The sequence below is a fragment of the Ambystoma mexicanum genome, chromosome 2p (genome assembly GCF_040938575.1).
Source record: "Ambystoma mexicanum isolate Mex_15411 chromosome 2p, UKY_AmexF1_1, whole genome shotgun sequence".
In the NCBI taxonomy this organism is placed as follows: Eukaryota; Metazoa; Chordata; class Amphibia; order Caudata; family Ambystomatidae; genus Ambystoma; species Ambystoma mexicanum.
This window is the reverse complement of record NC_090923.1, coordinates 1347551315-1347568508: the sequence shown is the minus strand read 5'-3', so window position 1 is coordinate 1347568508 and position 17194 is coordinate 1347551315. Positions and strand designations below refer to the sequence as shown.

General features: G+C 43.7%; 1 protein-coding gene across 2 annotated transcripts in view; it reads left to right on the top strand.

Moving 5' to 3' along the window:
* MYO15A (myosin XVA) overlaps positions 1–17194 on the top strand; it is a 3541761-nt gene that overhangs the window by 829178 nt on the left and 2695389 nt on the right. The window lies entirely within an intron of this gene.

Sequence of the window (17194 nt, the reverse complement as noted above, 5' to 3'; positions counted from 1 at the left end):
TTTACCTGGTTTATGTTTGGGGCATATATGGTCCCTGAGGTCATTTTCTTATGCACCAGTTCCACCTGTAAAAATAGGAACCTCCCCATCTTATCTACAAGTGTGTGTAGGAGTTGCGCCTAAAGAGTGCCCCTGAAGCCAATCATCACTCCTGCCGTTCTCCCTTGTGCGTTTGCTTGATAGGTATGTGGGACGTGTTGGAATCGGGGGAGCGACCTACATGGTTTCTTTATATGGGTCTCCTGGTGCATAATAATATCTGCCTGGTAGCATCTCATCATCCCCTCAACTTTCTTGCGCTTGACTGGCAAGCTTAGACCCCTTACATTGCATGATGTAATCCTAAATGGCATTAGGCCTGTGGTGGTCTTACCTTTTTGGGTCGTACCAGTAGTATATTTTGACTACATTCTAGAGTTGCCCTGCAAGCCCGAAGTCCCCCCCCTTATTCGTTCCCCCCTCCTTGCCCCTTCTCTCACGGACACTAACCCAAAACTTCCCCAGACCCTTCTTCCCCTCCAACCCCCGTATCCCAACCCTCCCCCTCCCAATTCCTGGTCAGGGCCTGAGTTCCCAAGAACCACCCCAGATGCTATCCTGGGGCCTTGGACCTGGTTCAACCCCAGGAAACTCCCCAGGCTGTTTGACTTGAACCCCATAACCGAGATCAATTCCCCCCTCCGCCTCCCTCTTTTCATAATGGCTTGTGTTCCCTCCTATCTCCCCTTTTCACCATTCTTTCAGAGCCCCGTGACTAGTTGCTCCAATCCACTGTTCCCTGTGATTGCCCAACTCTTTATTTTAACTGGGGCCCTTTCAGAATTATGTCTCTGTCTCCTCTCTGTCCCCTTCTCCCAGACCCTTCCCAGGGTCTGTTGCCCTCTCCAGGGTGAACTAATCTAGGCATTTGCGACTAGTGGACATCTTCTTCCATGTTCATTAGCGACAACGCCTTCTCGTAGGTCGTGACTCTTTGTTGCTTTCCTTCCCACAGAAACAGGATCCCAAACTGGAATGTCCACTTGTAAGCAATGTTTTTGGCTATAAAGATTTGTTTAAGCAGGTGTATATCCTTCCTTTTTTGTAGTGTGCATAGCACCAAGTCTTGGTTGAGGGATATCTGAGTTCCGTTGATCGTTATTCCAGGGTGGACTCAAGCCGCTCTGAGGATTTCCTCCTTCATTGTGTATGACAATAGTGCCACCAGGACATCTCGTGCACTCGCTCCTGGGTCCCTCATTTCGGGCTCCACCCTGTGCACACGATCAATCTTCATGTCCTCCGGTTGGATCCCTGACAGGAGGCTGCTAAAGCATTGTTTCATAGTATCCCTCAGGTCCGCATCAAGGATCTCTTCACTCAGACCCTTCACCTGAACATTTGACCTGCGGGAGCGGTTCTCCCTGTAGTTCAAGGTTGTGGGTGGCCCTAGCAACTTGTTCCAAAAGATCTCAATTTTGTTTAATCTCTTCTGTCATTTCCCACAGATCTCTTTCAATGATGTCCACTCTCGTACCGAGGTCATTGATTTCCTTCCTGACTTCATGCAATGAGCTCTTGAGATCTTCTTTCATTTTCACGAATTGATCCTGGAATGAGCTCATCATTGTTTCCTGCATACCCCTGAGGCATTCTGGCAGGTCTTCCTTATTTAGGGTCATGGTATCTGGATTCACCTCTTTGGGTCCCCATGCTGTGTTTTTCGATATGGCTGGTTCTTGCATCTCTTCCTGCTGCCGCCAGCATCGTCCCAGCTGACCCCCTTGCGAGTCGACTGGCCCCTTGGATTTGGACGGAACAGCCTTCACTTTAGCCCCTGCCATCTCTAATATTCTCCCCTGTGTCCTCACTTATTTAAAGTGTGTTTTATATTGTTAGAGACCACAGGCCTTGTGTTATCCCCCACTACTTGGTCAAGCTCCTTCAGATGGCTGGTGCCGTTCTATTTCAGCACCTCAGGGCAGTCAAACTGAGAGGGAGGGCCACTACGCTGCTGAGACCCACTTCTCTGTCTCTTCCCAGCTCGCCACAACGATAGCTTATTCCAGCACTTGGCAACTATGAATTTAGTCGTTGGGCCCCCACAGCCTAGTGGTGGTTTTGTCGGCTGGTTGTTTACTGAGGGACTGATGGTGGATAGGAGGTACCCCGAATCCCTAGAGCCTCCATGCCCCTGAGGCATTCTGGCAGGTCTTCCTTATTTAGGGTCATGGTATCTGGATTCACCTCTTTGGGTCGCCCTGCTGTGTTTTTCGATATGGCTGGTTCTTGCATCTCTTCCTACTGCTGCCACCAGCATCGTGGGGAGGAGGTACCCCGAATCCCTAGATCACTGTTAATTTATTTCCCAGTCCCACCCTGGTGTGGCCCGTTCCGTGTGCTTTTCCCCCCTCCTGCGTTTCTGTTATGCTGTTCCTCCTTTTCTGGGAGAGCGGGGATGGAGGCGCCCCTCTCCACACTGCTCCCCACTAACTACTTCTCCTGATTGGGGGGACGATATGTTCTCCTCTTCCTAGGGAAGACAGTAGTGTAGCTGCTGAAACCAGGTGTTCTGTCGCCGTCTCCGCTCTGTAGACGCCTGCTCCGACATTGGTCTCCTGCGCCACGGTCTGCTCCTTCATGACCTCCTGCTATTCCAGGTGCCCGGTCTGTCACACTGCTTCAGCCCTTCACCCCTTCGCTCACAGGCACGTATTCTGCATTCCTCAGTGGCCGCTCTCCCGTCCCTGGAGGGCCCCTCATTCGACAGAGCTTCTCAGTCCCAGGTCGCCTCAATCTTCTTGCTTCAAGGGCAGGTGGGGGTGAACAATGGCTCTCGCTGGATAACAGGAAAAGCCACAAGATTTTAATGCTGAAGATGTCGGCCCATGTGAGAAGCACTTTTTTAATCACCTTTTTTCCTCTATCCTATACAAATGCTCCAGTATTTTCACTGGCATGGATTTTAATGCTGATGGACATGCTGTAGATTCTAATGGAGCCCGCTGCTTTATGCATCAACATAAAGCAGGTGGAGTCCATAAGAATCTATTGTACTTTTTTGTATTCTATTTTTAGACTTTAAAAGGTGGTTCCCCATAGAACTTAACATTTTGGGGGGCAGAAGGAAGGAGTTAGGGGTGCCAACCACTATAAAGGAGGAACAGGTGGAGAAGGAAAGAAGTCGAGCACCTTTAATCAAACTAAGATAGGGGCAATTCCTGTCATGGGCATTCACAGCAGCCTTGATTTCTCCCCCTGCAGATGAGTGTATTGCAGTGTATACATAAAACAGTTGTCATCTGAAGGTTTGGAGAAACTGCCTCTTGTATAGCCTGTGATGCAGCAGGATGAATCCTCTGCCCCACCGAGGTGAAACGAGTGTGGGCAAGAGTGCAAGTTGATGGTGCAGTAGAAGAGGTTCTTCTACGTTCTAAGAAAGGAACTTAATTTCTCAGGGCAGTCAGGTGCAAAGTTCGGGTGTGGTGATGCATGGAGTTGGTGCTGAAGGAGTACTGCCCTTTCTGACCACAACTGAGTGTGATCCTCAGTGCAGCGCACGTGGGCAGCCTGAGCCTTCGACACGCCACCAATGGTGGTAAAAGAACACCACACTCAGTACTGTATCTGACCACCAGACATAGAAGGTACATCCTCCACTGCATTGTCATCCTCCTCCTACTCCTGCAGCTTATCTGCTGCATTTCCCCTGTTCGCTTCTCGTGGTTGTGATAGTGGCCCCTGAGGGGGAGGGATGGCCATGACTGATGCCATTGTTTGTTCAACTCCCCATGTCTTGCAGCTCAGAAAGACTAAGATTTTCTCCTGTCCTCTGCCAGATTGGGAATGACTATAAGAAATGGGTGGGTCCCCTTGGAGGAACCTTCTGCTGTCGTTCCTCCTAACCGCGGACTTCTGTGTCCAAAAAAGGGCATTAAGAGTTGTTCTTAGTTCAGAGAACAACAAAGAAAGTTAGTACCAGTTGTGAAAGGGTAACGCTTTAACTTGAGAGTTGGAAGTGTGGGCGCACATTGGATTTCAAAATGTCCGTGAAGCACAGACGTCGACCATGGACACGTCACCAAGCTGCACGGGCATGGCCAGGTCATGATGTCCACAGCTGTCCGCTTCCACATCACGGCATTCGTAAATGTTAGCATGCTCGGGTGATGTCACAGGGTGTGCTGCGGTGACCATGCCCTGACATTTGTGAACTAATTAAAAGTGTGTTATGTTGTTGCAGACATATTCGTTCGCTTACGCTCATGCTAAAGTTCACGCAGCCAAGTGATGTAATTCGGATGCGCTATGGAGGCCCCGACCACACTCTGACATTCGCAAACTAATTGAAAAGCTTGTAATTGTCTCCAGTGACATTGCGATCAGTTCACGAAACTCAGCATGTCGCGTGATGGAAATGTATACAATGATGCAGACTTGGACATTTATATAGTCTGCAGACTTCAAAATGGCGTTTAAATAAAAAATGAACACATATTTACATCACATTTAAATTAATAAACATTATGATAGGGAGGGAGAATCACTGTGCGGAACAAAAATACGGGAATTTGTGGGTGGTATATGTTCTTGAATGAGTGAATTAGGAATGGAAATCTCATCAAACCATTGATATGTAATATCCCCTTGGAAGGATTGGGGTGATTGATGGGGAAAAGGGTAACAGATACAGGTAGGGTAATGAAAATCTATATTTCTAATAACATGATTTTTAACATGTGTACATAGTTCAGCAATTTGATGTTCAATGTCATTTGAAGAATAAAGTGAACAGGGTCAGATTCACCTATTCAATTGCCCCGAGAATATTATTAATATAACATAGTAGACACACCTTTTTTTTACGATAAATATTTATATTCAAAAGGAGGCGACCTAATGATCTAGTAGCACAGAAAATACATAGAACATCTCTTTAGTGGCCAAACATGAACCAAATGCATAATATTGCAATGCATACATATTTGAGTCATTTTACGGCTCAATTTTTTGTGCACATCAACTAAAAGCAATGAGTTACCTCGTGTTGCACAAAGAACATAATGGGGGTCTGAACAGATAATACAATTACTAGACACAATATTGGGGTGTTGTAAACAGTGTTGACAATTGACACAGGAAGTGGGATTAGAAGAGTCTGAACCTGTTCACTTTGTTTTTGACTATAGAGCCCTCCTGGGCAGAATAGGGTCCCAACCAGGAGCCCTTATATATTCCATTTCATTTCAATCAATACATATTTGGTTCATTCGATGTTGTATGTTCTGCAATCCACCTTTAAAATGTTGTTGTTTTTTTCCTTGCGATTTTGACTGGGTTGTTCTTCTTGTTCTTGAATGTGAAGTAGAAAAGATATGTAATACGTTGAGTGTAATGGTTTATATATAATTAGTACCCGGCGAGGGCGCAATCAGAATGAAAGAACCATTCTGATTGGCCCTCGCCGAGTCATTACCAGGCCGGGAATCCCTCTGTCCGGATTCCACGGCCTTTGTCCCCGGCGGGGGGCGTGGCAGCCCCTCAGCCAATGAGGTGCCATCCCCGCTCCGAGCCTCCCCACGGCTGAGAGGCTGCCTTCGCCCCCCGCCGGGGACTCAGGTAAAGCTTTGGCTTTTTTTCCCCTCCCTCCCTCCTCCCACCTCCTTCCCACCTCCCTGCACTCCCCACCCCACTTACCTTCTATCCTTTGTCCCCGGTGGGGGACGATGGCAGTGTCCTGCCGTGTGGAGACTCTGAGCGGGGCCATCCCTGCTCCAAGCATCCACACGGATGGAGGCTTCTATCATCCCCCGTTGGGGACCCAGGTACTTTTTTGGGGGTTTTTTCCCCCCTCCCCTCCCTCCCGCCCTCCCAACTGCATTTACCTTCTTTTTTTTGCGGGAGCTCCCGACGGACTCCGTTTTCCCTTTCCATGGCGGCCATTTTCTTTGACTTTGGGCCGCGGGGCACTACCTGAGTCGGTAATGCCCCCGCCACTCGGGGCATATTGCTTAAGTAATAGAGCTGTATTATTTTCTATAAAATACAAAATATTTTACCATTAGTAGCTTCCTCTTGTTCATTTATATCTTCTTTGGGGAAGTATAATTCAAGCTATTCCGGAGTACTTGCCATTTCAATTACAATATGCAATGGGGCTCATTACGGGTCCAGCGGTAACCGTGCCAGTGCTACCAGAGAGTTGCCGCTGGACCTGTTAATATTTACTGGTGCCTGACTTCCCGGTGCCACCGGAGGATTACAACCCCGGCGGTCCGGAAAGTCAGGCGCTGGTAAAATGTTGTTCCCCATTCCCATAGAGTCCAATAACATTAACGGTGCTGGTACTTCTGTGATGGGTCTGCCTACTGGGGCCCCTGTGCCCGGCCGGGTCAGACCTGACGGGCACAGCGGCTCCAGCAGGCAGACCTGCACCCTTGTTTCCGGACCGGCAGGGTATGAATGAGGCCCAATGTCTTTGTTTAGTTATTTAACATTTTACCAGCCTTATTACTATTACATACTGCATATTCATAAATGAAATTAAAAGCTACTTTTTACTTGCTAAGGTTTTGAAATGATCTTCCTTACTGCAACCAATGTCATGCTTCAGTGCTTGCCAGGTGTTGAAGTGACTTGTTCATGCACGGTATACATTTTTATTCAATATTTGGTACAATCCGTGATATTGTGTTGTTTTAAAAAACAGTATTTCATTTTCCAAAGTTATAATGGATGTAAAACATGGTTGTATTGATTGTTTACATTGTTGCTCCACATATAATTTTTCTACTAAAACAAAAAAAAGAATATTGTGCCACCACTGTGATTTTGGGTAATATTGATGCCACCTGTGTATGTACCTATGTATGCAAACTACCGATACTGTCTGCTGACATTATAGTTATTCAGTGGGAGGGAGAATGCTGTTTAAGTGCAATGTTTGTGAACAGTACTTAGGAAGTTGCTGGCAAAATTAGGTTGTGCTGTTAAAGACCATTGAAAAAACATTGTTGAAGGGACGTTAAGGTTAAGTTGCTTTAATAAAAACCTAAGAAACTCATTGAAAAGAAAAACGTTGTTAAAGGGACGTTATGGTTGCAAGGTAAAATCGAAAAACCAAAGAAATTAATCAGTTATGGTCAGCTTTGCAACCATAACTCATGCCACGGCTATGTACTGCTAAGATTAACATCCAGGACATCAAAAATGACATTGATTATTTTATAATTTTAAGTTTGTAATAATATAGTTATTTTTTTATTGCAAAAACGTTAAAACTTTGTTTCAACATTTACTGGAGGTCTAGATTTCATCTACTTTTTTCATAGTTTTACATGTTAAGCAATTACTTGTTTGTATGCGTATAATAGTTATTATTTTCTGAAAATATTGTATGCTTTTAAGGTTGTTTGTGATGTAATGCTACCATGATATTTGAGGTTATATGTATGTGTGTGTGAAAGGGAAATTTGGTGATGTGTTTGTCAGTTTGAAATATTCAGCATACTTTCCAACATGGTGCAATCCTGAAATTCGGCATTTGTGGGTAGGTTCAGAGGTGTAGAAAATGTAAAAAGTATAAAATATAAATGTTTTTGATATTTGTTTAAGCATTTTTTTTAAAGCAGTCTGCATTGCTTGGTTTTGTGTGTGTCTGTTTGAAAATGTCCAGCATACTTCCCAACATGCTACAAACCTGACATTTGGCATGTGGGTAGGTTCCATGGTGAAGACAATGTGAAAAGCATAAAATATGAATATACCTTTGTCTAATTTTTTGTTGTTGTTGGAATTATCATCTGAAGCATGCATACAACTGCTAGTATAAAATATTGTATAATGTATTGATAATGCTTAATATGTTGTTACCTTAACACTATTATTTCTAATGTTTGTAGAGTTTACGTTTTTATCGGTTCAACATTGTCTTTTGTAAAAACAATTTTTACAAATAATTTTTATTGCGTGATTATTTTTGATTTGTAGTGGTATGGAGTGACTGTTTATACTTATAGTTGTGTAATGTACATACTCTACATGTCTATGTACATTTTATATAGAAGCTGTACATTCATTCTGAGCATGCGTTACATGTCTGTGTACATTTTGTAAAAAAGCTGTACATTCATTTTGAGCATGCATAGTGTGCATACTATACATGCTGGTTTACATTTTGTATAGTAGGTGTACATTGTTTTTGGGCATTCATAATCTACATACTATACATGTCCGTGGACATTTTGTACACAAGTTGTACATTCATTCTGATCATGTGTAATGTGCATACTTTACATGTCTGTGTCCATTTTGTATAGAAGCTGTACCATCATAATCAGGATGCCTATTGTACTTGCTCTACCAGTCCATGTACATTTTGTGATTGCTGTGCTCTGATAAAGGTGACAGGCATTAGCGTGCATGAGCACTTAGATTTGTTGGAAGTTGCATTTTAACATTGAAACCAGGAAAGAAGTTTTCCTTAGCACTGCTGCTAGACTGCATTTGGGGAGACTATTGTTGTAGGCTTTATTTCTGCTTAGCACATCTTGGCATGAGTGAAAGTAGCAAAATTGAATTATATTGAAATCTCTTGCTGAACTGCATCGTCCAGCAACACTCTCTGTATTTAATTTGTGTCCATGCACGGTTTGTGCCGGCTGAAACAACATAAATAGCCCTGTGCTGCTGTATCCTGTGATGGCTGTGTTCTTATATAGGCGACGGCCATTACCGTGCCTGAGCGCTTTGATTTGTTTGAAGTTGCATTTTGATATTGAAAGCAGGAAAGAAGTTTTTCTTAGCACTGCTGCTAGACTGCATTTGTGGGAGAATATTGTTGTAGAGTCTGAACAGTGTGAATAACAGTCTTGAGTTTTGGTCAGGAGATTGTAGCAAGCAACGTTGAAGTTCGCCATACGCTCTTGCTTCTGGTGGAAAGGCACTCATTAAGCAAGATCTTGATCTTTGTTCGCAAGTTAGTTGCCAGTCCAGTCTCCATACCTTTTATTTTAGCTAACTCAGGATTCTCTAGTAGTGTGGAGACAGGGATGTCATTTTCTTTCAGTACTTCAAGGCACTGCTTGCCCTACATAGAGAAAACTGTGTGTTCCAAATCTTTATCAGGATTCTGTAAGATTTTAAACTGTGGAGCAGGAAAGGCTATTAGAGTTTTTCTGAAGAGGTTTAACAAATTCCAACACACTCTCTGGCGTGGATTGAAATTAAACCCAATTCGTACTTTATACACACCGTTGGACATCCCTTAGGTAGGTGTAAGGCTCTAACCCAGAAGACATTCTCCAGAGTGCTCCACAAGTCATAGGAACATCTGAAGACAGACTCTGCTCCATAAATTAGGGCCGGAATTGTTTTTTGGAGGTAAAAGACTACCATTGGATTTAGGGAGAATTTCCCGAATTTTTTGTTAATGACTGCCGCCTGACAGGCTAGCTGTTGGCATTTAATTTTCATAGATTCTACCCAGGGGGCGTCATTTATGTTGGAACTTATTTGCATACCTAGATATTTGATGTCAGAAGTAGTTTTTAGGGCCGATTTTTCAAGATGCCAGACAAATTATCTGTGTCCTAGTTTTTTTGTTTTACATTTTTCCAGGGTCAGTATTTCGCACTTCTGTTTGTTGATGTGCAGGCCATTTGTTGCCACATAAGAAGCAAGAGCATCAAGTAAGACTGAGTAAGTGCAGTCAGGGCAGCGCGACTCTGGGTAGTGCAAGGAAAACAAGGGACTGTAGGGTTACAGTTACAGCCCTAAGTGTGTGGTAGGCCCTGAGGCAGTGCAAGGGTGACTGATCAAGAAAGAGCCTGGTACCCAGTGAGACTCTGAGGGTAGCCAAGCAACCAGTCGGTACAGCAGGCAGCAGGGGAGGGAGAGAGAGAAAGCAGAGAAGAGGAAAGCTGTGAGCTGATTCTAGAACGTCAGAGGGTCCGGCTCAAGTTTGAGAGGGGCAAGGAGGCCATTCCAGAGGGAGGGACCTGTTGAGGAGAGAGATCTACACCCCACTCTCTCCCTGGAGAAGCGGCTAACCCTTAGAAAGTTGGAGGTAGCTGAGCGAAGGGCTTGAGCAGGAAAGTATTTTGGAAGAGAGCATTGGATGTAGTGCGGGCCCCGGCCCCAGAAAGCTTTGTGGCCAATGCAAAGGGTCTTGAACTTGATCCTTGTAGCCACCAGCAGCCAGTGGAGAGATTTCAGGGCTGGAGAGATAAAGTCCCTGGGCTTGAGGCCAAGCATAAGTCTTGCAGTCCTGTTCTGGATTAGTTACAGAGGGCGGAGAGTAGAGGAAGGCAGATTGAGAAAGAGGCTGTTGCAGTAGTCCACCCTACAGAGAACCAGGGCTGTGGAGACAGTGAGCTTCTGGGGGAAAGTGAGCAAGGGAAGAATCCCTTTGAGGAGATGCAGCTGGTAGTGGGACTTCTTGACAACGTCCGAGATGTGAGGAGAGAAATCGAGAGTGGAGTCGATTGTGACACCAAGGTTTTTTGCCTCACAGGAAGGTGAAGGAAGAGGGCCCGCTGCTAGAGTGAGAGAGGGAGATGGATCTCCATCTTACTGGCATTAAGGCAGAGATTGTTGGAGGTGCACCAATCCTGAATCGTGGATAGACAGTCAGGAATGAGCGAGAGAGGAGAGGAGGCTGAGGGGGGCCAAAAGGCAAGCTGTCATCCACATAACACTGAAAGTTAGAGGAGAAGGTAGAGATCAGATGAGCCAAAGGGGCCAAGTAGAGTTTGAAAAATCTGTGTGAGATGATAGAGCCCTAGGGAACGCCACAGGAAAAGAGAGAGGTGGCGTAGAGAAAGGGACCAAGTTGTACCTGAGAGCGGCGGTCCAAGAAGAAGGAGGTCAGCCATTCCAGGGGCAGATCCGTGATACCCCGTCAATTGATCAGGATGGCATGGTTGACTGTCCAAAGCAGAGGAAAGATCAAGAAGGATGAGGACAGAAGGAATGCTGGAATCAAGGTTAGACAGCAGATCCAGGCCCTAGCAGCCAAAGTGGAAAAAGTTCTTCCGTTACCAGTTCTCGTCTTATTCTTGGGCATGAGAGCAACGAGGTACCTTTGGACTGCAGCACTTTATTTGCCCCATGTTTGATCAACCTGTCCTTGAGGTAAACAGGTGTGTTGCCATGAAGACATTTGTGAGTTACATTAAGTATCTTGAAATGCACCCGAGCTACTACTGGCAGCCTGTGCAGCTCTTTTCTTGTTTCAGATACATGGGACTTCTGAAACACATTTTTAGTGATGCGGCTGGCATCGTTTTGGATCACTTGTAATTTGTGAATACAACTCTTATTGGTCCCCCCAGAAGGACATTGCAATAATCAATTCTCGGGAGAATTGTTGCATGTGTATGCTAAATACAATTCTGTTCTGAGAAGAAAAGTTTTATCTGTCTGAAGAATATGCAATGGTAATACGAGTTGTGTGATCTACGTGTCATTCTGCGCCCAGTCATGCTTCTATGAAGGCACCCAGTATTTTCGCTTTTTCAAGAACAGGGATTGGACAGTTCTCACGAGTGAAGCTTGAGTAGCTGGTGGAAAGTTTTGTCCTGGAATGGGAGGACCCAAATATCAACAGCTCAGTTTTATTGCTATTAAGGCACATCCAATTGGCCGACATCCAGTGCTTAACAGTTTGATATATGACACACAAGTTATCGGCATCTGTCTTGTATGTCCCCTCCAGCTCAAACAACAGTTGTGTGTCATCAGCGTAGTTCGTGAATTGCACACCCATATTAGCAAGCATGTCGCAAAGTGGTTTCACATAGATGTTGAACAATGCCAGCGGTAAACATGCGCCCTGGGGCACCCCGTAGGATATCAGGGCTATAGCAGAAGAAGCATTGCCCCAGTGCACTGCCGACATCCTGTTGCTTAGGAATGACTGAACCCAGATGATGTAATTTTCCAAGCAGTTACCCACTTTAGCTAAGGTAGTTAGAAGGCGGTTAAGGTCGAGGAGTTCAAAAGCTGCCTAAAGATCGAGCAGTATTAACAGTCCCGATTTTCCTCTATCCATAATGTTCAACATATTTGACTGTAGGTCCAGCAAAGCGCTCTCAGTGCCATGGTGCGGACGAAAGACAGCAGATTGCTTAGGATGTAAAATAGCAGCAGCTTAAGAAGTTCTTATCAATCACTTTGAGTAAAAGTGGGAGTTAGTAATAAGTCTGAGGTTAGCAGTGTCCCTGGGGTTTGCCCAACTTTCTTCACTAATGAGATTACAGTGACTTCATTAATGATGTCCGGTACACTATTGTAGGCAATGGAAGAGTTGACAAATAGTGTGAGGAAGGGAGAAGTTTTGCTGGAATGATGTCTCCAAAACAAAAAGTGGGACGTAGCTTCCTCAAGACATCTTCCATATCAGTCACCATAATAAGGTGAATGAGAATTCTAAGTGACAAGAAGAATGTTTAGCTTCCAAGGACGTGTTACTCAGGTCAACAGACAGTTCACCCATATTTGTATCTGGACTAACAGCCAAGCACTTCCTAGCCAATCCTGATTTTATCAGATAACGCTTGTTGTGGCCTAGTACAATCAGTGTTAGAGGGGAGAAAAAGGTGAACTTAAGCTTTTGGCTTTTCTAAAAATCTTAGGATGTCAAAGCGTTTCTTAGAGTTATTCTCTGCGTTATTTATCTGGGCATTGAAAACACATTTTTTAACTTTATGAATGGCTAACTTGTAGGTTTTAGCCAGACCTTTCCAAGGTTTTTTGGATCTTTGCCATGCCCTTTCGGCCTTATGTATTTCTTTTTTGAAGATTTTGAGGTTGGAGGTAAAACAGGTCTCGTGACATGGAACATCTCTAAAAGTTTTCCACCGCATGGGAGCTACTTGGTCCATTATACTGGTCCGGATCTTTCCGTATGCGGTAGCCAGGGTGTATGGGGAGTCTGAATTCAGAGTGGATTCCTAAATGTACTTAATACATTCCGAGAGATTGCATGTTTTGATCTTTTTAAAATTCAGACTAAAAATCCTTCCAGTCGTGTTTGAGTTTTCTCTCCAATTTTTGTAAAAATTGAATACAGAATTCCATGAATAAGTGTTCCGACCAGATACATGATCTGGTGTTGGTGATGCTGGTGTCAAGGTTATGGGATGCGATCCAGTGCAGGATCTCGCATTTAATAGGAGTCACTTCAGTGGTGTGGACCGTAGTAAATTCAAAGTTGTTTAAAATAGATTCTAACATCAGAGCTTCCCTATCAGTGATATCTCCTCACCATTGATTTAAATCACTCAACAAAATGGGTGAGCAATTAGGTTTGTTTAGTGAACCGAGAATCTGAGTGATATCATAATTGAAGTCAGACATGACTTCTGGGGATGGATAAAATTAGTGCAAGTATTGTGGTTGGGATTAAACATAAGGTGTACAATTTCACAACCAATACAAATACATGTGGTCTCAGAAAGATGGAGCTCCTTTCTTGCTGTAGCAGAAACACCCCCTCCATTCCCTTCAATCCAGTTCTGGGAGAAAAATACCTACCCTTGAGGGACATTGTGGGCCTGATGTAGTCCTTGAGCCAGGTTTCAGTAAGACAAAGAATGTCAATTTTATTTTCCATTATGGATTGAATACCCAAAGCGTGTTTGTTCATGGACCTTGTATTCAATAGAGACAGCCTAATGGTGTTACCCTTAAGGATGTTTACTAGTGGAGGTAACTTTGGGGTGCTACAACATTTATAGCTGTTGGGGCTGGAGTTAAATTCACTGCTAAGTAGCCATTAGCCTCAGCTGTATCTATGGGAGGACCCGCGTCAATGACGAGGAGAGTGTTATACACATTGTAGTTCTAGGAGTTAGGGGTGGAAGGGGAGGAATCTCTTAAAACAGTGTCAGCATCCAGGTAGTTGTTAACCCCACTAAAAACGTTTCTGATTGTCACAAGTAAAGGAACATCAAGACCCCAACCATCGGCACTGCGACACCCGTAGTATGTATAGTTTGAGATGGTGAATCATCAGGCACAAACTGGAAATCATTTTCGGGCAGGGCAGTGGAACAGGGGAGCAAAGATTCCGTACAACCAGCGTCGGCAATACTCAGTGAACGTTCAACAAACATCGCTGGGGGGGGAGGGGGTTGGCATCCTGAAGGGTCATTTCAATGTATTTATTCACAATAGCTCCCTGTGCTGCTTTTTGCGCAGCCAGAAATAGGCCAAATCTGGCGTGTCGGCCCCTGGTGGGTCAGGGAGCCTGACGTGTAGAGTAGAGACCACTAGTAATTTTAAGCAACATTTTACTCACTAGAGCAACTGGTCCAGCAATCTCACTAGGCGACTTGTGGAGACACGCGCTATGCACCACCCAGTAGATCTATGCACAAATGCGTCTGGACACAAATTAGATACAGAGAGTTTTGCTGAGAGATGTAGTCCAGCAAGAGATTTCAATCTAATTGAATTTTGCTACTTTCACTCCTGCCAAAATGTGCTTTTTTCCACAAAAGAACGCATTGGCCTTTGGGCTCAAAACTCCAGTGAATCTTTGACCTGTCACTTCTGTAACCATAGTGTAGAGTCTCTAAAACACTTAACGTTGTTCTGTACAAAACTAACGAGATTACGTACACTTGGCCCAACCATATGCAAATACCAAACATATTGCGCTGATGATTGATGGAAATTGATGTTCGAGGGGTCGGATCAGAAACTTATGTTTGGCCTCTTAATTTTTCTCAAAGAAATTAAGGAGCGACTAGCAAAGAACTCTGGACTGTGAACCAGGGTAACTCATAATTGGAAGACGAATCTAGGAGTACACTTGACAGAATGAGCTACCCTGAGATCGAAAGAATTGGAATTTTTATAGAGAGGGGAGTAACCCTTCGTTTTAAAGGTTTATATAAACCAGTAAGAAAAAAAATGTACTTACTCTAAATATTTGTGTACATTTTGTAGAATGTGTACATGTCCATGTACATTTTGTAAAGAAGCTGTACATTTATAATATGTATGCATAAGGTACATTTTCTACCTGTGCATGTACATTTTGTATAGAAGCTGTACATATATTTTAAGGATGTGCAATGCACATACACTACACGTCTGTGTACATGTGCACACAAGCTGTACATTAATTCTAAGTGTGCATAATGTACAATCTCTACCTGTCTGTGTACATTTTGTATAGAAGCTGTACATTTAATGTACATACTCTATATGCCTTAGTAAGTTTTGTATAGAAAGTGTACATGTCCATGCACATTTTGTATAGAAGCTGTGCATTTATAATATGTGTGCATAATGTACATACTCTACCTGTGCATGTACATTTTGTACAGAAGCTGTACATTTATTTTGAGGCTGTGTAATGTACATACACTGCATGCCTGTGTACATTTTATATAGAAGCTGTACATTCGGTCTGAGCTTGCATAATGCACATGCTCCATGTATAATGTACATACACTACATGTCTGTGTACATTTTGTATAGAAACTGTACCTTTATTCTGTGCGTCCTAATGTACATATTGTACATGTCCATGTACATTTTGTATAGAAGCTGTGCATTCATAATAAGCTTTCATAATGTGCACCCTCTATCTGTCGGTGTACATTTTGTAAAGAAGCTGCATATTCATTCTAAGCTTGCGTAATATTCATGCTTTACATGTCCATGCACATTTTGTATGAAATCTATGCATTCATTCTGAACGTGCGTAATGTGCATACAATGCATGTCAGTGTACATTTTGTACACAAGCTGTACATTAATTCACAGCATGTATAATGTTCATACTCTACATGTCTGTGTATATTTTGTATACAAGCTGTACATACATTCCGAGCATGAGCAATGTACATAATCTACATGTCCCTGTACATTTTGTAAAGAAGCAGTACATTCATTTTGAGCATGCGTAATGACATACTCCATGCGTAATGTACATACTAGCAGCTCTGTGTACATGTTGTATGGATGCTATACATTTACTCTGTGTGTGTATAATGTACATAGTGTACATGTCCGTGTACATTTTGTGTAGAAGCTTTACAATTATGTTAAGCGTGCATAATGTCCTTTTTCCACCTGTGTATGTACATTTTGTCTAGAAGCTATACATTAATTGTGAGCTTATGGCAGTGTGTTGTAACATTATGTGTTGTAGGACCAAGTGTTTTAAGAGCGCATGTCGTAGGAGTGTTGGTAAGCGGGTGTGTAGTAGGACCACATGTCATAGGAGCGTGTGTCATTGGATCATCTTTCATAGGAGCGTTTTCTCATAGGTGCACATTTCGTAGGTGCACATTGCATAGGATCATGTCTTGTAAGAGCATGTATTTTAGGAGCATGTGTTGTAGCATGTGTCGTAGGAGCGTGGTTTGTAGGAGTTTGTGGCCCATGAGCTTGTCGTTAGAGCTTGTATAATAGGAGTGTGGGGTAAGAGAGTGCGTTGTATAAGCATGTGTCGTAGGAGCGCGTGTCGTTGGAGCACCTAACATAGGAGCGTTTGTCATACGTCCACATGTTGTAGGTGCATGTGTCATAGGAGCTTGTTTCATAAGAGCACGTGTTGTAGGAGCGCTTGTTGTAGAGTGTGTTGTAGGACCACGTGTCATAGAAGCAGGTTTTGTAGGAGTGTGTAGTAAGAGGGTATCGTAGGAGCTGGTGTCAATGGAGCATGGGTCATAGGCATTTGTGTGCCAAGAGCTTGTTGTAGGAGCATTGGCCATAGGTGAACATGTTGTAGATGCCTGTGTCGTTTGAGCATGTCTCATAAGAACTTGTATCATAGGAACACATGTCGTAAGAGCACTTATTGTAGGAGTGTGTGTTGTAGGAGCACGTGCCATAGGAGTGTGTGGTAAGAGGGTATTGTGGGAGCATCTGTGTGTGTCGTAGGAGCATGGGTCATAGGAGTTTGTGTCCCAAGAGCTTGTTCTAGGAGCATTTGTCATAGGTGAACATGTCATAGGTGCACATGTCTGAGAATTTCTCATAGGAGTGCATGTCATAAGAGTACTTGTTGTAGGAGTGCGTTGTAGGACCACGTGTCGTACCAGTGCGCGTCTTAACCTTAACTATGCCATGCGTTAGCACGATGGCATAATATTGATCTCATGAATATGCATATTAATATATCTGGCCAGTATATATATATATATATATATATATATATATATATATATATATTGAGAAGGCCTGGGAATTTGCC